Source organism: Pinus tabuliformis, chromosome 6, assembly GCF_031772625.1.
Source record: "Pinus tabuliformis cultivar Carrire ecotype Pingquan chromosome 6, CPIR1, whole genome shotgun sequence".
NCBI classification, from domain to species: Eukaryota; Viridiplantae; Streptophyta; class Pinopsida; order Pinales; family Pinaceae; genus Pinus; species Pinus tabuliformis.
Window position 1 is genome coordinate 960,982,479 of NC_142292.1, and position 24,240 is coordinate 961,006,718.

General features: G+C 40.0%; 1 protein-coding gene across 1 annotated transcript in view; it reads left to right on the plus strand.

Annotated features, from left to right (window-relative positions):
* LOC149262142 (uncharacterized) overlaps positions 1 to 24,240 on the plus strand; it is a 61,903-nt gene that overhangs the window by 19,367 nt on the left and 18,296 nt on the right. The window lies entirely within an intron of this gene.

A 24,240-nucleotide genomic window follows, 5' to 3' on the forward strand; every position in this document is an offset into this window, starting at 1 on the left:
AACCCTTTAAGGCAAGTTTTCCCAAACTGGAAGAGAAGCTTCGTGATCTAGAGGCTTCTAGAACGGTGAGTTGGATGTTGTTCGTTATGGATGTGGTTGAATTCTCCCAATATTTCCCTTTGATCTTATCCCTATGAGCTTCATCCTTGAGATGTGTACCTTCCTTTATCTTTGGTGAGATCCTAACTCTCTCTTCCTACTTATAAATTCATCCCCCTCCATTCCCAAATGGTTGGTCTCTGATTATTTGCACCCTTGCACTGAGATGGTGCCTACATGTTATTCACTTTGGTTGGGAGAAGGAGTTCTTGGAGAGCTTGAGCTTGGACTTGGAAATTCACTCACGGAGGGATACTAATATCAAGGCTTGTGTTGTATGCTTCCTCTTTTATTTATTAATATATACAACTATTGGTTCACTTTCCATAAATGCTTGTGTCAATGCTTCATTTATCTTAATGCTTATTGATCTGTTAAGCGGATTACATTTGATTATTCTTGTTGCACTTTTACGCTTTGTTGTGTTTTGGCCTCTTGTGCGGGTATTCAAACGTTGTGAGCAACAGGAACTGATCCTGAGAAGCAAGTGATCAAGATCTTCAACAAAGGAGCGCATTATAGCCTCAAAGTGAGGTAGGTCCCCTTCCTCTTCTCTTATTTCGATTGTAATCTAGAGAAGTGTCTTGTAGATTGTCTCATTTGTTGCTTGAACCACTCATTGGGCTAGAGGGATTGTCCTTGTCTGCAGAGAGGATTTACCTACACAATAAGAAGGTGGAGGTAAATTCTCATCTTCTGTTTTTCCCTTTATTTCTTCTTTCTCTATTACTTTTTATTCGAGCCAGGGTGCTTATCACTCTTAATTTTAGAAGTATAAGGTAAATTGAACGTACATATCAGTGTTGTAGCATAGAAATTTACATATTCCATAGTTAAATTAATCTATTTTTGTTACATGTTGTGGCCTTCCATCATAGGGCTTCAATTGATGCTTCTGCCATTTTCGAACCTAAAACTCTAATATAGATGTGGTGAACCAACTACCTATTCTAGACCTGGAGAACATATCGCAAAAAACTTGTGTTGTTCTGATTCTTGTGGAAATATTACCATTGTACAATGGGTTGTGGGATTTGACCTAGAGGATAGGTGGCAAAATACTTGCATTGTTTGTTGGGTTGGGCGGACCTACCTATGGTTTTGTGCATGGTTTACACACATGGTTTTGGACACGATGGTTTTCGGTCCATGGTATTGGATGCTTTGGCATGTATAAATATGTATTGTAACATTGAAAGGAATATCATGAAAAATCAAGCTGGTAGTCCCAGTTTTGGGATCCAGGGGAAAATCTCTGTCTATAGTGTTTTATGTGTTATGCTCTCACATTGTTTATTTTCTGTGTTTTTGAATTCGTAAGCAGCTAATTTTTGTATGGGGTTTAAACCTACATTTGGTATTGGATTTGTTTTGGCTTCAAGGGGACGCCTTTGTTGCTAAGGGGTTTTGCTCGGGCCTGTGGTATACCCTGTTCAGTGGGAGATCTACGGGATCGATTCTGGTGGTGAAAGAAGATGGCGAGCAGTGGAAAGATAGAGATCGAGAAATTTAATGGTCAGAGTTTTGAGTTATGGAAACTCAAGATGGAGGATTTGTTGGTGGATAAATATCAGTGGATCGCGGTAGATCCGGGTACTAAACCAACGAGAGTGTCTAATGATGAATGGAAGAAGTTGGATCGGAAGGAAAAGAGCACAATATGATTGTGTGTCTCAGATTCAGTATTGTTGAATGTATCAGGGGAAGCTAAGGCTAAGGCTTTATGGGACAAGTTAGGGACTTTGTACCAATCTAAGTCTCTAGTGAATAAAATGCTCCTATAGAAAAAGCTGTATAACTTGAGGATGAAAGATGGAGACTTGGTGACAGAGCATCTGAACACATTTAATACTGTGGTAAGTCAGTTATTATCTATTGATATTAAAATTTTAGATGAAGATAAGTGCATCAGTTTGTTGTGTTCTCTACCAGATTCATGGGATAGTCTGGTTATTGCAATAGGTAGCAATGCAACTACCTTGCAGTTTGATGAAATAATCTCATCCTTGCTGATGGAGGAGATGAGACGGAAAAATATGGAGATCCAGAATGGTGATGCCTTGTCTGTATGAGGACGGTCCCAGAACATAAACAAAAATAAGTCATCGAGTGGGAGGTCTAAATCTCCAGGAAAACCTGTAAAGGTGGTTTGCTGGAAATGCAGAAAGGAAGGGCACTACAAAAGGGACTGTAAATCTAAAGCTTTTAATAAAGGAAAGATGATGCTCCTTCTGCAAAGGCGAAAACCACCTCAGATGAAAGTGGAGATGTGTACTTGGCTTCTTCAAGTACACATGTATATCATGAGGCATGGTTGATTGACTCATGTGCATCATTTCAATTCACTCCCCATAGAGAGTGGTTCTACGAGTATGAGAAATACAATGGTGGTGATGTCTTCTTAGGCAATGATAGGAAGGCTAGAATCGTTGGTCGCGGAAAATTAAAGTTGAAGTTGCAAGGTGGAAGGGTTATAACACTTCCGGATGTTTTGCATATTCCTACATTGACCAGAAATCTGATGCATTGGCAAGCTGGATGATGCATTGGCAAGTTAGATGATGCAGGTGTAAAATAGTGTTCGAGAAGGATATCTGCAAGATGGTTCAGGGAGCACTGGTATTGATGCAGGGAGTTCGGATTGGAACTCTGTACAAGCTGCAACGTAGCATTGTTGTTGATGGGTGCAACAGTTCTATGGTTCCTGAAAGTGGAGCAGAAAATCTAGTGGTCTTTGGAGAGAATACCATGTTGTGGCATCAAGGGCTTGGACATATTAGAGAGAAGGGCCTTCAAATACATTAGGGTAAAGGTATGGTAGAAGGTATGAGTAATAGCTCTCTGGATTTTGATTTCTGTGAAAATTGTGTATATGGAGAGTAGAATCGGGTGAGTTTCCCCTCTGGTGGTAAGAGGGAGAAACAGATATTAGAGCTTGTGCAAAGTGATGTGTTTGGACCTGTGAAGGTTCCATCACTTGGTAAGTTTGTGTACTATGTATCATTCATAGATGACTTCTCAACGAATACATGGATATATTTCCTTAAGAAGAAATCTGAAGTCTTTGACAGGTTTAAAGAATTTAAGGCTCTGGTGGAAAACTAGACAGAGAAGAAAATAAAGGTGTTGAGGTCAGATAATGGTGAAGAGTTTTGCAGAAAGGAATTTGAATAATTCTGTAAGAAGTGTGTATAGCACAACAGAATACTACTCCATACACACCTGAGAAAAATGGAGTTGCAGAAAGAATGAACAAGACATTGATGGAAAGGGCAAGAAGTGTGCTCAGTGGTGTCGGGTTAGGATAGGAATTCTAGGCAAAGGCGGTGGAGACAACATGTTACATGTTCAACAGATCACCTTCATCAACATTGCAGGATAAGACTTCACAAGAGTTATGGACTGGAAAGAAACCCTCTCTTTCACATCTGAGGGTATTTAGATGTGATGCATATGTACATGTTCCAAAGGAGAAAAGAACCAAGTTGGATAATAAATCTGAAAAGTGCATCTTTATTAGGTATAAGGATGGTTTAAGGGTTATAAACTTTGGAACCCAGTAACAAGGAAGGTTGTGTACAGCCGAGATGTGGTGTTCAAAGAGGTGAAAAATGTTATTAAACATGAAGCCCCATCAAAAGAACCAAAGAATATAGAGTTTGAGCTAAAGGAGGAAGAATCAGACTCTACAGCAGAAGAGGAATCAGAAGAAGAAGAGCCACAAACTTCGGTTGTGAGAAGATCAGTTCAAGAAAGAAGGCAACCAGAAAGGTATAGTCCATTTGCTTTCTGTTCAAATTTTTCTTTATCTATTACTGATGATGATCCCAGAACTGTGAAGGAAGCAATAGATTCAAAGGATGGAAAACTCTAGAAAGAGGCCATGGTTGATGAAATGAAATCTTTGCACAAAAATGAGGCTTGGGATCTAGTGGAGTTTCCGACTGGAAGGAAACCCATTGGCAACAAATGGGTGTTCAAGAAGAAAACAAATGCAAAAGGAAAGGTGGAGAAATACAAAGCTCGGTTGGTAGCAAAATGTTATTCTCAAGTGCTGGAAATTGGTTTTGGTGATATTTTTTCTCCTGTTGCCAAGGTAGCTTCTATTAGATTACTTTTATCTGTTGTTTCTTTTTTTGATTTTGAGGTAGAAGAGATGGATGTGAAGACATCATTTCTTCACAAGGATCTGGAAGAGGAGATCTACATGAAGCAACCTAAAGGCTTTGCAGCAAAGGGTAAGAAAGAACTAGTATGCAAGTTGAAGAAGTCTCTGTATGGGTTAAAACAGTCACCAAGGATGTGGTGTCAGAAATTTGATACATTTATACGGGGACTTGGCTTCACTAGAAGCAAGGTAGATCACTGTCTGTATTTTAAATTAATTGGTGACCATGTTATTTATCTATTCTTGTATGTGGATGATATGTTGCTGGCTGGAAATGACAAAGAAATTATCTAGGATTTGAAGACCCAATTGTCCTCCAAATTCGACATGAAAGATCTTGGTACTGCAAACTATATTTTGGGCATGGAAATTAAAAGAGACTGGGCAAAGAGGAAGCTCTGGTTAAACCAGAGGATGTATGTCAAGACAATACTGCAGAGGTTTAATATGCAGGATAGTAAACCGGTAAAGGTTCCTATTCCTATAGGTGTAAAGTTATCTGCTGAACAGTGTCCCAAGACACGAGAAGAGGAAGAGGATATGTCTAGTGTTCCATATGCAAGTGCAGTCAGTAGCTTGATGTATGCAATGGTTTGTACTAGACCAAACATTGCACATGCAGTGGGAGTATTGAGCAGGTTTATGTCAAAACCAGGGAAGGAGCATTGGACAACAGTGAAGCGGGTTTTCAGGTATTTGTGTGGAACTAGTGATTATGGTTTGTGCTACCAAGGAAGACCAGAATTGGACAAAGTTTTGGATATCCGTGGCTTTGTTGATGCGGTCTGGGTTGGAGATCTGGATCAGAGAAGATCTACAAGTGGGTGTGTTTTTAACCTATTTGGAGGTGCAGTGAGTTGGATTAGTAAGAAACAATCTGTAGTGGCATTATCAACTACAGAGGCAGAATACATGGCAGCCACTCATGCAAGCAACGAAGCAGTTTGGTTGCAAAGATTGTGTTCAAGAATGGGGTTAGTACAGGAAGCTATAAGGATAGACTGTGACAACCAAAGTGCAATTTTCTTGGCAAAGAACCTTGCTTACCATTCAAAGACAAAGCACATTGATTTTCAATATCACTTTGTGAGGGATATGATAGAAGACAAAAAGGTGTTGCTAGTAAAGGTGGACACTTTGAAGAATACTGCAGATACATTGACAAAATCTGTGAGCTTTGAGAAGTTCTCTTGGTGTAGAGAAACAATGGGCATTGCGGGGCTAGATAAGTGACTAAGATCTCCTGTGGCCCCTTGTGGAAAGAAAACAACAAGTGGGAGAATGTTGGGTTGTGTTATATTCTTTCCACGACTAGCCCATGTAGTTAACCGGGGGGTTAGAGGGGGGGCGTAGCCCCCCCTTCGTTGCACCGATTGCACAGCGGGGGGGTCACAAGGGGTTTGAGGGGGGCGGGTAGCCCCCCTTCTACAGGGTTTGGGGCAACAACCGAAGGAAAAAAAAATTTGGACCCTATATTAGGTTGGGCAAACCTACCTATGGTTTTGTGCATGGTTTATGCACATGGTTTTGGACGCGATGGTTTTTGGTCCATGGTATTGGATGCTTCAGCATGTATAAATATGTATTGTAACATTGAAAGGAACATAATGAAAAATCAAGCTAGTAGTCCCAGTTTTGGGATCCAGGGAAAAATATCTGTGTATATGTGTTTTATGTGTTATTCTCTCACATTGTTTATTTTCTGTGTTTTAGAATTCGTATGCAGGTAATTTTTGTACGGGGTTGAAACCTACATTGTTTTGATTTTTAGGAAATTTTATCACTGTACAAATGGTTGTGAATCATTTAGGATAGATGGAAAAAACTCGCATTTATTTGATTTTGAAGAAAAAGTTTCACTATACAAATGGTCTCTAGATTTCAGAACATTTGCAAGGGTTTCGAGGCTTCTCGATTGGGAGAAACAAGATCTGACTTAGTTTGGGGGGCTTACGAGAGTCGTGAGATCCTGACATAACCATCAATGAAAGTTGAAGTGCCTCGACTCCCTGGCAGGTCCCTGAACTTTCTAGAATTGTAAAATCACATTTTGAATATTGTACCAAATTGGGCATGGTGTGAGGGTAGATGCGACTATCGGTTTCAATAATCCCACTGCTCACCAGATGGCATCTATCTTTGTCACTGGTTTGACTGGATTCTTCAACTTAAATAACTAGATTACTCAAGTTGAAAGGTTCTTCTGATAACGAATTCAAAGATAAATGAATCGAGGAATTTTCATGAGCAAGCTGATTTGAAGAGTTGTCTTCATGCAATGATGAGGGATGAGAAGAGTACTCAATGGTTTTCTTGTTTTCATTTGCATCATGGATAAACTCACCAACTTGTGTCAATTGAGAATTTAACTCATCGGATAATGGACTTGAAGAACATGGAGTACCCCTATCGCAAGTAGATGTAGTGCAGATGATAGAGTACAAGGGATAATGAGATGAAGACGAAGTTTCATAAGCACATATTCTTTATCTGAATTGGATTCTGCATCCAAATTAGAATCTTTGTGAGAGACCAAAATATCAGCTGATGTACTTGGGGATTTGTGATTTTATGCATTAATAAAATCAACATCATTGGAATGGTTGTTGTCTGAGGCTACGGATTGATTGAAATAATTGATTTCATTTGATTCACTACCTAGATTAGAATATTGAAAATAACCCAAGAACGGAAGCGCATAACCTTGAGACAAAGGATCTTGACAAATATAAGAAATATTGAGACAATCTTCACCTTCCTTCTCCTCTGCCTATGTAAAGTCAGTGCCTTGTACCTTATCGTAATTTGAACAAGCAACACAAAAAACAAGAGAGTGTGAAAGACTAACTAGTGGAGCAGATTGATCGGGAGGATCACAGCATAAAGATTTAAGGCCTGTAGATGAGAGAGGATAACAAGAATTCAGACTAGAGTTATGAATAATGAGATCCTCTTGGGGAATGGAGGAGTTAGTCTTCACCATAGGCTTCATGAGCCATTATGGAATTTCCTCCATTGAATCTGAATCATAAATAGAAGAAGACTGAGACACGCACATCGGGACTGGAAAAGGAGGAGGAAAAGGCACAAAAAGGAGTAGTATATTCCTCCTCCAGAATCATAGGTTTTCCATGATTCATAAGAGTTGGGGGACTAGAAAAATCAAGGGGTTTAGGTTCACAGTGTAAAGAGATAAGAACCAAGTTATCAAACTCTTGTTTCAAGAAATCCTGATTCATTTCTTCTTTAGGAATTTCACAACAATGGTGAAGGAATCAATCAGAAAAATCCTCAACTGATTCATTAGGCTTCATTCTTAAGAGATTGATTCTTTTACAAACATCTCGATAATTAGCCATGTCAAAGGCTTGATGGAGCTACTTGAGGAACTGATGAAGGGAATGGATGGAAGCAGGTGGTAGGGTATGGCACCATCGATTAACACGACCTTCAAGGGTGAGGAAAAAACACACAAGAAAACTCGTCATCGTCGATTTCATAAAATTCACAAAATTTAAGAAAATCATAAATGTGCACGGTTATGGGTGTTCCATCCTCACTGTCAAACTTTAACTAGGACAAGTGATCAATAGGCTCATCGGGGATTGAAATTTGATAAATGGAAAAATTAGAGAAACACCTTGGGAGTAAGATTTTTGTATAAGCCATTTTAGATAAGAGGTTAAAACCATATTCAACGGGCTTAGCTTGTCATCTGGCCCTCCTTCTAGCGCCAATGTTGACAGTACTGGAAATTCGTCAAGTAAAGGGTTTCCTCGATGTGAAGTCCCAATTAGACCTCACATCATTTAGTTTAGGAGCTCCATTTAGAATATCATCCCGATTGCCACATATCTCAAAGATATGACTTGGCTGTAACTGTCAACATGAGAGAGGGATGCAATGGTGTCTTCGAAAAGTGAGGAGGTGTGCCTAGTGAGTGTTCAGTATTAAATGTGTCAAGGTTCTTGATCTACTGCGAAGAGGGGAGAAAATTTAGCCTCTAAGTGAGAGGTAGTAGTACCACCCAAGAAGATACACACATGAACCAGAAGGATCTGTCTAATATCTACCAGAATAGTCCACAAAGGATGTGACAGTCATTAAAACCAACAAATGAAGAAAGATATATCTAATATCCGGCAGAATATGCCACAAGGATGGGACAACAATAACATCCATTACTTACCATTTTTCTTTGGAATAAACACCAAATGAGAGACCCACTCAATGTTGGAGATAGGGTAAATGAATCCTACATCTAGTAGCTTTTGCAATTCTTCTTTGACTATATCTTTGAGAGCTGGATTCATCCTCCTTTGGGGTTGTCGGACTGGTTTGCAACCTTCTTTGATATAAATGTGGTGAGTACACACTGAGGGGTGCACTCCCTTCATTTATTTGTAACTCCAAGCAAAGGCATCCAGGTGTTCCTTTAGCATGTTGCACAACTTTTCTTCTTGGTGAACAAAAAGAGATGGGTTGATTTTCAAAGTTCTCTCAAGGCCGAATTCTATGGTTTTGACACAGATAGGGTTGGAATCGGCTAAGCATAGATCAATATGATGGTTGTTCTGGGTTTCCTTTACTACTTCTTCTAAGGACAATGTACCGAGAGTTGGACTTTGGAGTATGTGTTCAATCAAATCATCTTCATCCAGTTGTCACCCTCCCATGGTTGTTTCTAAGGTATAAAGTTGGGAAAAATAAACTTCATCTTCTTCCTCCTCTTCCAACCATAAAGTTAAGTCATGTTCTAGAAATGGCTGAGCAGGAGGATATAGGAATAATTGCTTGGACATATTCCCATTCTTGATAGTCATATTTCTAGCCCTGCAGCTAATGTAGGCATCGACAGTGGCTAGCCAGGGCCTCCCAAGGATGAGAGGGTAACCAGTAAGCTTGGTCTTAGGCTGGAGAACTAGGAAATCTGCAGGGTATTCCCAAGAGTCAATGGAGACCATCAAATCCTCCACAATCCCCTCGGGGGTCACTGTGGAGCGATCTGCAAGTTGTAGGACTATTGTGGTCTTTCTCAATGAACCCTGGAGGTTGAGCTTAAGCATGGTGTCCTTGATCATCACATTAATGTAGCCCCATGATCAATCAAAGTGTGTGGAACAATGGTGCCATTGGTGTGCACATCTACTACAGGGCTTCTAGAGTCCAAATACTTTCGATAGATTATCTGCCCCAGCATTAAGTCAGACAGCTGTCCAATGACATTAATGGTAGGGGTATCTCTTCTTCATCTCCCTGGATTCTTGAAGCACTTATCCTTGATCAACTTTTTGTAAATAGGCACATATTTTAACGTTTGGAGAAGTGGAATTTTGACACAGATTTTTCAATTCTCCCAGAAGTTCAGTCTCTTCTGGGGTAGGCTCGAGTGGTTGGGTTAATATCTCAGGAAAGAGTAGTGGATTTAATTTAGGCATGCTTTCCTCTCTTTCTTCCTTGACCTCCCTAAGTGGAGGGAGAGGTTGGTTGTCCGGGAGCACTCTCCCAAATCTCAGGTTGATTTCTTGAAGTTCCACAACATAAGCTAGATAGGATGTCTCTCCACTGTATACTGGTTGTGCCTGTCTATTGTTCGGGTTTGGATTTGGTTAGGCAAGCCTCTAGGGTTGTTTAGGTGGAGCAGAATGTAATATTTGTGGTTGAGCAAGTGGTGAAGGTAATAAAGATGGAACATTGTTGTTTGCGGGCCTCCACCCCTGGGGCGGTGCATTCCACTGAGGTTGTGGTGAAGCATATGGTTGAAATGACTGGCTGGTCGAATGGGAATGATACTGAGGTGCAAAGGACCAAGGAGGAGGTGTAGACCAGGAAGGATGAGCAGGGGGTCCCCAAGAGGGAATGGATGTGGTCTGGTTGGGGTTGTAATATGCATGGGATGACCCTTGCATGCCCTGCTAGTATGGCCTAGGCCCATGGGGTCTCCTTTGGTTTATGTAGCAGAGTTGTTCAGTTACCCCTTTAGCTCCTTGATATACAAATTTTAGTCCAGGTAGAGAAGGGCACTTGTTTGTGGAGTGGTTTTCTTCACAGACTGAGCAAATTTCAATCAAATTCAATGGACATTCATTCCTAGGGTGCCTCCTAGTGCATCTAGGGCAGAAAATGGCTAAGGCTCTCTTTACTTCCTCCTATTTCTCTTACTGTGCATAGTGTCCATCTGTGGGGCGAGGGTTTGCAGCATCTCTCTCTTGAAATCCTCCAACATGTTTCCAATTTCACCCTTGATGGATGCATTGGAAGAGGATGGACTGACCATAGGTTGACTACCCCTACCCTTTTTCCTAGCTGCCCTAGAATGGTTTCTAAAGACAGTCTTGATATCCTTATAGGGTAACTAGTAGATGTCCCCTCCTGCTAACAAGTTTAGGGTATCCATGAGATCTTCCCTTACTCCTCTAAGCAGGACTAGATTCAGTGACTCGGGGTCAAGTGCGCACCTAGCCCTTTTGTAGCTAAGATGGAATCTTTCTTCATAATCCTCTAGGGATTCATCATGCCCTAAGGTCATCCTAAAAATTTCCTCTTTAGTGTCTTTAGACCTACAGTAGTCTCGATACTTGTTTTTGAAGGCTTGCTGCATCTGAGCCCAAGTGGTGATGCTATCCCTAGGAAAACCCATGAACCAGCGCAAAGCTACATCCTTGAGAGGGTATGGAAATAGTTTCAACTTATGCTCATCATTGGTGTAGTCATAGGTTTGGCATATGACAACAAATTCAAATAAGAAAGTGTCTGGATCTTCTGTGGTCAGGCCATGGAAATGAGGAAGGGCAGAGGGGCTTATATTCTTCATCTTAGTATCCCCGTTAGTTTCCCTGATGGGGAAGGCACCCTTAACTCTTTCTCTATTTCCTTTGTCATTTCTATTTTCAGCCATTGGATCAGAAGGAATGGGGTCTTCTTCTTCTTCTTCCCCTGTAGGTTCTTCAAATATTTCAGGTTTCTCACTTAAGGGTTCCTCCAATTCACATCCACCGAAGAAGAGGGAAGGTTGGCTATTTGAAGCAGTGGGGGTATTTGGCAAAAATTTCCCTAAGTTATCCCTATTCCTACGAGGCATGAAAAAATTGTTTTTGTTTTGTTTTGAGTTTTTTTTTCAAACCTTGAAAGTGATTGCAAAATTGAAATTGGAGATTGAATGAAAATTAACTAACTAAATGAAAACTAACTATTTGAATGGAATCTTACTTGCAAAATGGAAAAGAAAGCAACTAAATTACTCTTGCAGAAATGAAACTAATAACAGGATATCGGAAACAAGAAATGGAAGAAAGAAAGTAGTAATCACATATTACTTAGACACCTCCCCGACAACGATGCCAAAAAGTGATGAGCACCAGTATTGCAACAAGATGTTGCAACTCCTGGGGCTACCAGCTTTACTTTATCAACTTGGGTTTTGTACAAAATTGGAGGTGACAGTGTTGTATACACAAGTAAAAGTGATGGTTCTGCCCTTTTGTCACTGTTCAGCTGGCGAGAGACCACTAGGTTTTTTCAAGCCAGACTTCTATGGATTCAGAAGAAGCTTGATTACTGATGAGGGAAAGAGAAATCTACTCTAAGAGAAAGCTTGTCTACTGCAATAAGGAAAAAGACTGAAATCCAATGCTAAAATCACACCATTTTCTAACTAACTACTAAGAGACTATGCTTCAGAAATAATGCTAAGTTAACATGTATGAAATTCTACTATCCTAAGCATGTAAGTTCAAAACATCAAACATTACTACTATGCATGTAAATGACTAGAATAAATCTGTTTTTCTTTTTATCTTTTTTTATGGAAGAGTGTGAAAGCTAATCTCTTTTGGCGATGTGGCAGGTGGCTTAGGAATGCTGGTGGATGGTTGGAAGGTTTGGGAGACCCTTAGGTGACCTTGTCTAGCTTCCTAGAGGCTTTTCCCTCAATTCGGCCTCAAAACAGGCCACTATAGGAAAACCTACAAGATGTCCTAAAAACCTACAGGATTCCCTGTATTTCTACAGGATACAGCCGAGAGAAAAATGATGGGTGCTGAAGGTGATGGAAGGCTTAGGGAAGGTGGTTGGTGGATGGAATGAAGCAAGAAAATTCCTAGGATCACTCAGAACTCAAAACCAAGGTTGGGAGATGGTTGGATTTGCTCAACATGCTTGGAGAAGTTTCCTTGTAAAATGATGAAATTGGTGAGGGTCTTAGTGAAAGAAAGGAATGATCATGGATGGATGAAGTTTGAAGGAGGTTGTTGGCTATGAGATCTCTCTTTACTTCTGAAACACCTTCACTGCATCAAACATTGATATTTGCCCAAAAATCATGTAAACAAGGAGAATTTCAATAAGCTAGGAAAATAGAGTTTAATGAGCTAGATGTCTACTTCATGCATGAGGAAAACTTGCAGAATAAGATGGAATCATTGATGAGATCTATTGTAAGGCTGAAGATGGAAGAAATGATGACTAGGTCCTACTCTTGCAACTTGATCAAATGTTGGCTTAAGTACAGAAAACTCTAAATTCTATGAGAAAGTAGAATTCTATCTTTTTGGGGCTACATAGGAGTCCTTTCCTCAAATCATGATCCCTGAAGGGAGAAGTGAGGCCAAAACACCTATTGACAGCTTTTTGATGGTTCTTTATCTCTTCTAAACTACTACTGAAGTAAATCACAAATGGAAGCAAACTAATAAACAAACTAATCAAATCTACACTACTTGCAATGAAATTATTCTAAGGACAATTTAACCATGAATCTATGAAATCAATCTAAGCATACAGATACAAGAAGAGGAGCCTTTGCTGCTAGGGTTGGGCCCTAACCCAAGAGCTTCAGCCCTCTAAGTTAACTCAGTACTAGATCAAGAAGAAGCTCATTCTCATTATCAAAATAGAAAATTACATAGCAATGTCTTCCACAAGTCTGGAGCTAAAAAATAACTAGTGTTTTTACAAAAAATAAAAATAAAAAATAAAAATAAAATAAATAAAAAATAAAATAAAATTAATTAATTAAAATAAATAAATAAATAAATAAATAATAAATAAATAATAATAAATAATAAATAAAAAAAAATAAAAAAAAATAATAAATAATAAATAATAAATAAATATAAATAAATTAAAATAAAAAATAAAAATAAAATTAAAAATAAAAAAATTTCGAATCCTAATGAGGCTCTAGGCCTCTTTATTTATACCACTGGAGTCTCCAACGACTTCCTTAAATCTAGGGAGGCTCGGCTCCCAAACTCGAGATAAACTAACTCTTTGATTGTCACTTGCTCGGTTGCCTTTTGATCTTCATGACTTGGCTTCTTGTACTCCGAGCTAGTGTGATTGATGGAGGAATATTTGAATGAGGGAGGAGTAAATGAGGAGGATTTACCTCCTACAATCTCTCTTCCTTGTCCCATTCGAGTTTCAGCCTTTAATCTTGCCAAAATTCTCTGATTTTCTCTCACAAACCTGCATTCAATGCACATTAATCCACTAGGCATAATATCTCACTTTGACTCATCTCATTAAACAAAATATAATCAAAACATGTAATAAATTGTGAGAAGAGATGATTTGACTAATCTAGGAGGCGAATTAAGGTCCATATAGTTACCCAATTTTTAGGCTCATCAATGATCGTCCTTCTATATCTAGATGGTTGCGTCCATACCGTGGATCTTAAATTTTCAGATGATCCTTTTCATTTTGATGGCTGCACCCATACCGTGGATCTTTTCACATGATCCTTTCTATCCAAATGGTTACATGAATACCATGGATTCATGTTTTGATATATATTATAGAGGTACCATATATGTATATGTATATGCATCCTTGATTTGCAGATCTCCTGGCGGTGTTTATTCTAGTCCTTGCACTGGCTTGTAAAGCATCTCAGCCACCACTCCTTGTGTTGCCTTCATGCTTTAGGGGGCATCTATTACACAGTATTTTGTCACACCTCTTGCACTTCCCTATGTCATACCCTGGAGTGCCAAAACATTGAAACTATGCAGTGTACCGAGCCTGATATGCAGACCAAATCCTCCCTAAAGAACTATTGAAAAGTTGCCTTGAGCCTTTCTTGAGAAATACAAGCTCAAAACCCTAATTTTTGGGTCAGCGCAACTGTGACACTGCCCTCTCGTGTTGATGGCAAGTTGCATTATAGGAGCCTCATGCTGCCAGTGTGCTTTTTTCTTGGATACTCATTTTGAACCCTTTAAGGCAAGTTTTCCCAAACTGGAAGAGAAGCTTCGTGATCTACAGGCTTCTAGAACGACGAGATGGATGTTGTTCATTGTGGAAGTGGTATAATTCTCCCAATATTTCCCTTTGATCTTATCCCTATGAGCTTCCTCCTTGAGATGTTGACCTTCCTCTACCTTTGGTGAGATCCTAACTCCCTCTACATGCTTATAAATTCATCCCCCTCCATTCCCAAATGGTTGGTCTCTGATTATTTTCACCGGCTGAGATGGTGCCTACATGCTATTCACTTTTGGCTGGGAGAAGGAGTTCTTGAAGAGCTTGAGCTTGGGCTTGGACATTCACTCAAATAGGGCTACTAATATCAAGGCCTAGGTTGTATGCTTCCTCTTTTGTTTATTAATATGTAAAACTGTTGGTTCACTTTCCATACATGCTCGTGTCAATGCTTCATTCATCTTAATTCTCCTTGATATGTTAAGTGGATTACATTTGATTATGATTATTGCACCTTTATGCTTTGTTGTGTTTTGGCCTCTTGTGAAGGTATTCAAACACTTTGAGTAGCAAGAACTACGCCTGAGAAGCAAGGTATGAAGATCTTCAACAAAGGAGCGCATTATAGCATCAGAGTGAGGTAGGTCCCTGTCCTCTTCCCTTATTTTGATTGTAGTCTAGGAAAGTGTCTTGTAGATTGTCTCGTTTGATGCTAGACCCACTCATTGGGCTAGAGGTATCGTCTCTGTCTGTGGAGAGGAGTTACCTACACAACAAGAAGGTGGAGGTAAATTCTCATCTTCTGTTTTTCCCTTTAGTTCATCTTTCTCTATTAATTTTTATTCAAGCCAGGGTGCTTATCACTCTTAATTTCAGCAAGTATAAGGTAAATTGAAAGTACATAGCAGTGTTGTAGCATAGAAATTTGTATATTACATAGTTAAATTAATCTATTTGTTGGGTTGTGTTATATTCTTTCCACGACTAGCCCACGTAGTTAACCGGGGGGTTAGAGGGGGGCGGATCCCCCCCCTTCGTTGCGCTAATTACGTAGCAGGGGGGTCACAGGGGGTTTGAGGGGTGTAGGTAACCCCACTTTATGGGGTCCGGGGCAGCGCCCTGGAAAATTTTGGTTTTGGAACCTATGTTAGGTTGGGTGGACCCACCTATGGTTTTGTGCATGATTTTCGTACATGTTTTTTGGAAGCGATGGTTTTCGGTCCATAGTATTGGATGCTTTGGCATGTATAAATATGTATTGTAACATTGAAAGGAACATAATGAAAATCAAGCTAGTAGTCCCAGTTTTGAAATCTAGGGGAAAATCTTTGTGTATATGTGTTTTATGTGTTATGCTCTCGCATTTTTATTTTATGTGTTTTAGAATTCGTATGCAGGTAATTTCTATACGAGGTTAAAACCTACATTTGGTATCGGAGCTGTTTTGGCTTCAAGGAGACGCCTTTTTTGCTGAGGGGTTTCGCTCGGGCCTGTGGTAGACCCTGTTCAGTGGGAGATCTGCGAGATCGATTCTAGTGGTGAAAGAAGATGGCAAGCAGTGGAAAGATAGAGATCGAGAAATTTAATGGTCAGAGTTTTGAGTTGTGGAAACTCAAGATGGAGGATCTGTTGGTGGATAAAGATCAGTGGATCACGGTAGATCTGGGTACTAAACCAACGGGAGTGTCCGATGAAGAATGGAAGAAGTTTGATTGGAAGGCAAAGAGCACAATATGATTGTGTGTCTCAGATTTAGTATTGCTGAATGTATCAGGGGAAGCTACGACGAAGGCTTTGTGGGACAAGTTAGGGACTTTGTACCAATCTAAGTCTCTGGTGAATAAACTGTTCCTGTGGAAAAAGCTGTATAACCTGAGGATGAAAGATGGAGACTCAGTGACAGAGCATCTGAACGCATTTAATACTGTAGTAAGTCAGTTAGCATCTGTTGATATTAAAATTACAGATGAAGATAAGTGCATCAGTTTGTTGTGTTCTCTACCATATTCGTGGGACAGTTTGGTTATTGCAATAAGTAGCAATGCAACTGCCTTGCAATTTGATGAAATAGTCTCATCCTTGCTGATGGAGGAGATGAGACGGAAAAATATGGAGAGCCAAAATGGTGATGCCTTGTCTGTATGAGGACGGTCCTAGAACGGAAACAAAAATAAGTCATCGAGTGGGAGATCTAAATCTAGAGGGAGATCTAAATCTCCAGGAAAACCTGTAAAGGTGGTGTGCTAGAAATGCAGAAAGGAAGGGCACTACAAAAGGGATTGTAAATCTAAAGCTCCTGATAAAGGAAAGGGATCTGATGATGCTTCTTCTGTAGAGGTGAAAACCACCTCAGATGAAGGTGGGGATGTGTACTTGGATTCTTCAAGTACACATGTAGATCATGAGGCATGGTTGATTGACTCAGGTGCATCCTTTCACTTCACTCCCCATAGAGAGTGGTTCTGCGAGTATGAGAAATATGATGGTGGTGATGTCTTCTTAGGGGATGATAGGAAGGCTAGAATTGTTGGTCGCAGAAAAGTAAAGTTGAAGTTGCAAGGTGGAAGGGTTAGAACACTTTCGGGTGTTCTACATATTCCTGCATTGGCCAAAAATCTGATTTCTGTAAGCAAGTTGGATGATGCAGGTGTAAAAACAGTGTTCGAGAAGGATACCTGCAAGATGGTTCAGGGAGCACTAGTATTGATGTGGGGAGTTCGGATTGGAACTCTGTACAAGCTGCAAGGTAGCACGGTTGTTGATGGGTGCAACAGTTCTGTGGTTCCTGAAAGTGGAGTAGAAAATCTAGTGGTCTCTGGAGAGAAGACCATGTTGTGGCATCAAAGGCTTGAACATATTGGAGAGAAGGGCCTTCAAATATTTCATGGTGAAGGTATGGTAGAAGGTATGAGTAATAGCTCTCTAGATTTTGATTTCTGTGAAAATTGTGTATATGGGAAGCAGAATCGGGTGAGTTTCCCCTCTGGTGGTAAGAGGGAAAAACATATATTAGAGCTTGTGCATAGTGATGTGTTTGGACCTGTGAAGGTTCCATCACTGGGTAAGTCTGTGTACTATGTATCATTTATAGATGACTTCTCAAGGAATACATGGATATATTTTCTTAAGAATAAATCTGAAGTATTTGACAAGTTTAAAGAATTCAAGGCTCTGGTGGAAAACCAAACAGAGAAGAAGATAAAGGTGCTGAGGACAGATAACGGTGGAGAGTTTTGCAGTAAGGAATTTGAAGAATTCTGTAAGAAGTGTGGTATAGCACGGCATAAGACTACTCCATATACACCTCAGCAAAATGGAGTTGCAGAAAGAATGAACAAGACGTTGATGGAAAGGGAAAGAAGCATGCTCAGTGGTGCCAGGTTAGGACATGAATTCTGGGTAGAGGCGGTGGAGACAACATGTTACCTGGTCAACAGATCACCTTCATCAGCGTTGGAGGATAAAACTCCACAAGAGGTATGGACTGGTAAGAAACCCTCTCTTTCACATCTGAGGGTATTTGGATGTGATGCATATGTACATGTTCCAAAGGAGAAACGAACCAAGTTGGATAGTAAATCTGAAAAGTGCATCTTTATTGGGTATAAGGATGGTTTAAAGGGTTATAAGCTTTGGAACCCAGTAACAAGGAAGGTTGTGTACAGCTGAGATGTGGTGTTCAGAGAGGTGAAAGATGTTATTAAACATGAAGTCCAACCAAAGGAACCTAAGAAGATAGAGTTTGAGCTAAAGGAGGAAGAATCAAACTCTACAGCAAAGGAGGAATCAGAAGATGAAGAGCCACAAACTCTGAGTGTGAGAAGATCAGTTCAAGAAAGAAGGCAGCCAGAAAGGTATAGTCCATCTGCTTTCTGTTCAAATTTTGCTTTATCTATTACTGATGATGATCCCAGAACTGTGAAGGAAGCAGTAGATTCAAAGGATGGAAAACTCTGGAAAGAGGCCATGGTTGATGAAATGGCATCTTTGCACAAAAATGAGGCTTGGGATCTGGTGGAGTTGCCGGCTGGAAGGAAACCCATTGGCAGCAAATGGGTGTTCAAGAAGAAGACAAATGCAGAAGGAAAGGTGGAGAAATACAAAGCTCGGTTGGTAGCAAAAGGTTATTCCCAAGTGCCGGGAATTGATTTTGGTGATATTTTTTCTCCTGTTGCCAAGGAAACTTCTATTAGATTACTTTTATCTGTTGTTGTTGCTTTTGATTTTGAGGTAGAACAGATGGATATGAAGACAACATTTCTTCATGGGGATCTGGAAGAGGAAATCTACATGAAGCAACCTGAAGGCTTTGCGGTGAAGGGTAAGAAAAAACTGGTATGCAAGTTAAAGAAGTCTCTGTATGGGTTAAAACAATCACCAAGGATGTGGTATCAGAAATTTGATACATTTACACGGGGACTTGGCATCACCAGGAGCAAAGCAGATCGCTGTGTGTATTTTAAACTAATTGGTGATCGTATTATTTATCTAGTCTTGTATGTTGATGATATGTTGCTAGTTGGAAATGACAAAGAAATTATCCAGGATTTGAAGACACATTTGTCCTCCAAATTTGACATGAAAGATCTTGGTGCTGCAAACTATATTTTGGGATTGGAAATTAAAAGAGATCGAGCAAAGAGGAAGCTCTGGTTAAACCAGAGGAAGTATGTCGAGACAATATTGCAGAGATTTAATATGCAGGATAGTAAACCGGTGAAGGTTCCTATTCCTGTAGGTGTAAAGTTATCTGCTGAACAGTGTCCCAAGACACAAGAAGAGGAAAAGGACATGTCCCGTGTTCCATATGCAAGTGCAGTCGGTAGCCTGATGTATGAAATGGTCTGTACTAGACCAGACATTGCACATGCAGTGGGAGTATTGAGCAGGTTTATGTTAAAACCAAGAAAGGAGCATTGGACAACAATGAAGCGGGTTTGTGGCACTAGTGATTATGGTTTGTGCTACCAAGGAAGACCAATATTGGACAGACTGTTGGATATTCGTGGCTTTGTTGATGCAGACTGGGCTGGAGATCTGGATCAGAGAAGATCTACAAGTGGGTATGTGTTTAACCTATTTGGAGGTGCAGTCAGTTGGATGAGTAAGAAACAATCTGTAGTGGCACTATCAACTACAGAGACAGAATACATGGCAGCCACTCATGCAAGCAAGGAAGCAGTTTGGTTGCAAAGATTATGTTCAAGTATGAGGTTAGTATAGGGAGCTATAAGGATAGACTGTGACAGCCAAAGTGCAATTTTCTTGGCAAAGAACCCTGCATATCATTCAAAGACAAAGCACATTGATGTTCAGTATCACTTTGTGAGGGATATGATAGAAGACAAAAAGGTGTTTCTGGTAAAGGTGGACACTTTGAAGAATATTGTAGATGCATTGACAAAATCTATGAGCTCTGAGAAGTTCTCTTGGTGTAGAGAAACAATGGGTGTTGCAGGGCTGGATAAATGACTAAGCTCTCTTGTGGCCCCCTGTGGAAAGAAAACAACAAGTGGGAGAATGTTGGGTTGTGTTATATTCTTTCCATGACTAGCCCACGTAGTTAATTGGGGGGTTAGAGGGGGGCGGAGCCCCCCCCTTCATTGTGCTGATTGCGTAGCGAGGGGGTCACAAGGGGTTTGAGGGGTGCAGGTAACCCCACTTTATGGGGTCTGGGGCAGCGCCCCGGAAAATTTTGGTTTTGGAATCTATGTTAAGTTGGGCGGACCCACCTATGGTTTTGTGCATGATTTTCACACATGTTTTTTGAATGCGATGATTTTCGATCCATAGTATTGGACATGATGATTTTCGGTCCATGGTATTAGATGCTTCGGCATGTATAAATATGTATTGTAACATTGAAAGGAACATAATGAAAAATCAAGCTGGTAGTCCCATTTTTGGGATCCAGGGGAAAATCTCTGTGTATATGTGTTTTATGTGTTATGCTCTCGCATTGTTTATTTTATGTGTTTTAGAATTCGTATGCAGGTAATTTCTGTACGGGGTTAAAACCTACACTATTTGTGTTACATGTTGTGGCCTTCCATTGTAGGGCTTCAATTGATGCTTCTACTATTTTCGAACCTAAAACCCTAATATAGATGTGGTGAACCAACTACCTATTCTAGACCTGGAGAACATGTGGGAAAAAACTTGCGTTGTTCTAATTCTTGTGGAAATATTACCATTGTACAATGGGTTGTGGGATTTGACCTAGAGGATAGGTGGCAAAATACTTGCATTGTTTTGATTTTTAGAAAATTTTATCACTAGACAAATTGTTGTGAGTCATGTAGGATAGATGCAAAAAAACTCACATTGTTTTGATTTTGAGGAAAAATTTTCACTGTACAAATGGTCTCTGGATTTCAGAACGTTTGCAAGGGTTTCGAGGGTTCTTGATTGGGAGCAACAAGATCTGACTTAGTTTGGGAGGCTTACGATCCTGACATAACCATCAACGAAAGTTGAAGTGCCTCGACTCCCTGGCAGGTCCCCGAACTTTCTAGAATTTTAAAATCACATTTTGAAGATTGTACCAGATTTTGCATGGTGTGAGGGTAGATGCTACTATCGGTTTCAATAAGCCCACTTCTCATCAAATGGAAGCCATCTTTTTCACTGGTTTGACTAGATTCCTCAACTTCATTAACCAGATTACTCAAGTCGAAAGGTTCTTCTGATCGCAAATTCAAAGATAAATGAATCGAGGAATTTTCATGAGCAAGCTATTTTGAAGAGTTGTCTTCATGCAAGTGGAGAGATGATGAGGGTTGGGAAGAGTACTCAATGATTTTCTTGTTTTCATTTGCATCATGGATAATCTCACCAAATTGTGCCAATTGAGAAGTTAACTCATCGAATAATGGGCTTGAAGAACATGGAGTAACCCTATCGCAAGTAGATGTATCACAGATGGTAGAGCACAAGGGATAGTGAGATGAAGAGGAAGTTTCATTAAGCACATATTATTTATCTGAATTGGATTCTGGATCCAAAGTAGAATCTTCGTGAGAGACCAAAATATCAGCTGATGCACCTGGGCATTCGTGATTGCATGCATCAATAAAATCAACATCATTGGAATGGTTGTTGATCGAGGCTATGGATTGATTGAAATAATTGATTGCATCTGATTCACTACCAATATTATCATATTGACAATCACCCAAGAACGGAAGTGCATAACCTTGACACGGAGGATCTTGACAAAAACAAGAAATATTTAGAGCATCTTCACCTTCCTTCTCCTCTTCCTGTGTAAAGTGAGTTCCTTGTACCTAATCGCAATTTGAACCAGCAACGCGAAAATCAAGAGAGTGTGAAAGACCCACTGGTGGAGCCAATTGATCAGGAGGATAACACGAATTCATACTAGAGTTATGAACAATGAGATCATCTTGTGGAATGGAGGAGTTAGTCTTCACCATAGGCTTCATGAGCCATTATGGAATTTCCTCCATTGAATATGAATCATAAATAGAAGAAGAATGAGAAGGTGAATTAGGAATTTTATTTGCGGATTTTTTAACTTTAATGTTATCACACAAAGATACCCACATCGGGACTGGAAAAGGAGGAGGACAAGGCACAAAAGGAGTAATAGATTCCTCCTCCGGAATCAAAGGTTTCTCATGATTCATAAGAGTTGGGGGAGTAGAAAAATCAAGGGGTTTAGGTTCACAGTGTAAAGAGATAAGAACCAAGTTCTCAAACTCGTGTTTCAAGAAATCTTGATTCATGACTTCTTCAGAAATTTCACAACAAAGATGAAGGAATTGATCAGAAAAATCCTCAAATAATTCATTAGGCTTCATTCTTAAGAGATTGATTCTTTTACAAACATCTCGGTAATTATACATGTCAAAGGCTTGATGGAGCTCCCCGAGGAACTGATGAAGGGAATGGATGGAATCAGGTGGTAGTGTATGGCACCATCGATTAAGACGACCTTCAAGGGTGAGGAAGAAAAGCACACAAGCAAATTCGTCATCATCAATTTTGTAAAATTCACAAAATTTAAGAAAATCATAAATGTGCTCGGTTATGGGTGTTCCATCCTCACCGTCAAACTTTAACTGGGACAAGTGATCGAGAGGCTCATCGGGGATTGAAAATTGATAAAGGGAAAAATTGGAGAAACACCTTGGGAGTAATATTTGTGTATAAGCCATTTTAGATAAGAGCTTCAAACCAGATTCAACAAGCTCAGCTTGTCATCTGGCCCACCTTCTAGCGCCAATGTTGACGGTGCTGGAAATCCATCAACCAAGGGGTATCCTTGATGTGAAGTCCCAATTAGACCTCACACCATTTGGTGTAGGAGCCCCATCCAGAATATCATCCCAGTTGCCACATATCTTAAAGATATGCATTGGCTCTAACTGTCTGCATGAGAGAGGGATGTAATGGTGTCTTTGAAAAGTGAGGAGGTGTGCCTTGTGAGTGTTCAGTATTAAATGTGTCAAGTTTCTTGATCTACTGTGGAGAGGGGAGAAAAGTGAGCCTCGAAGTGAGAGGTAGTAGTACCACCCAAGAAGAGACACACATGAACTGAAAGGATCCGCCTAACATCTAGCGGAATAGTCCACAGAGGATGCGATGGTCATTACAACCAAAAAATGAAGAAACATCTATCTAATCTCCTACAGAATAGTCCACATGGATGGGACAACAATAACAACCATTACAACATATTATAAATAAGTTAAGTACGAAAACAAATGAAATAGTTCAACTATCCTATCACATGTGAAAGCAAACATGAAATACGAACATTCACATAATAGTATTACAAACATTCATAATCCATACATGAAGAATGTGTTGGCCTTGAAGGCTTCTATCATTAAGTAAAAGTTTCAAGACACATGTTTACAATGTACATCACTAGCTCCAGTAGTGGAACATTGGAACCACTCCTTTCTCCTCAGAGAACTAGCTTATTTGTCTAATTCCTAGCGGGAGGAGCCGAGGTGAAAGGTCCTTTTCTCATACAATGTGGGAGTATACATAACCAAGGGTTGATGCTTCCCATCCTTGTGACTCTTTGACTACCCTCATGATTGTTTGAATTCCTATGACTTTTCATCTTACACGACTCTCCATATTACATATCTGTCCTTTGGACTTCCACTTTACAATGAATACAATATACATTTTCCACAATGATGATGTGGCATATGACAACTCATGACAAGACATGACATGGCACTACTGATATGAACTGCTTGAATGATGTGGCAATGTCAAGCCATTGTTGCTGTTGTGAATGATGTTTTCTTGAGAATGCTCTTGTCTTCCACCTCCTCATGGCTTAGTGATAGGAATCTTCAATGGTCTCAAGTCTTTGAGTTGTGGTCGCGAGTTGGTGTCCCTTTGCTTTTCCATGGTAGTCTATCAGCTTTCATGCTTAGCTACATGAATGTATTTTGCATGTCCTCCTCCTTCATCCCCTTCTCCATCATCCCTCCATCATGTGATAAGATACATGTATCTGCGCTTCATTCATGATGAGACGACATCAGCCTAAAAAAAACCCCTAGTCTAAGATGATGCATTCTGATCCATCAATTGAGCCCGGTACAAGTGACAAGCTAGGGAGAGGGGTTCAGTGACTATGCATTGCATAGTTCCAGTAGTCAAGGGGGAGAGATTGAACTCTGAGACTGTCCAGTGCACCGATCAGGGAGGCTTGAAGGACAATACTGTGCAGCTTCTAGAGAGCATGGGGTATAGTTAAGGGAATAGACAGTGGGAAA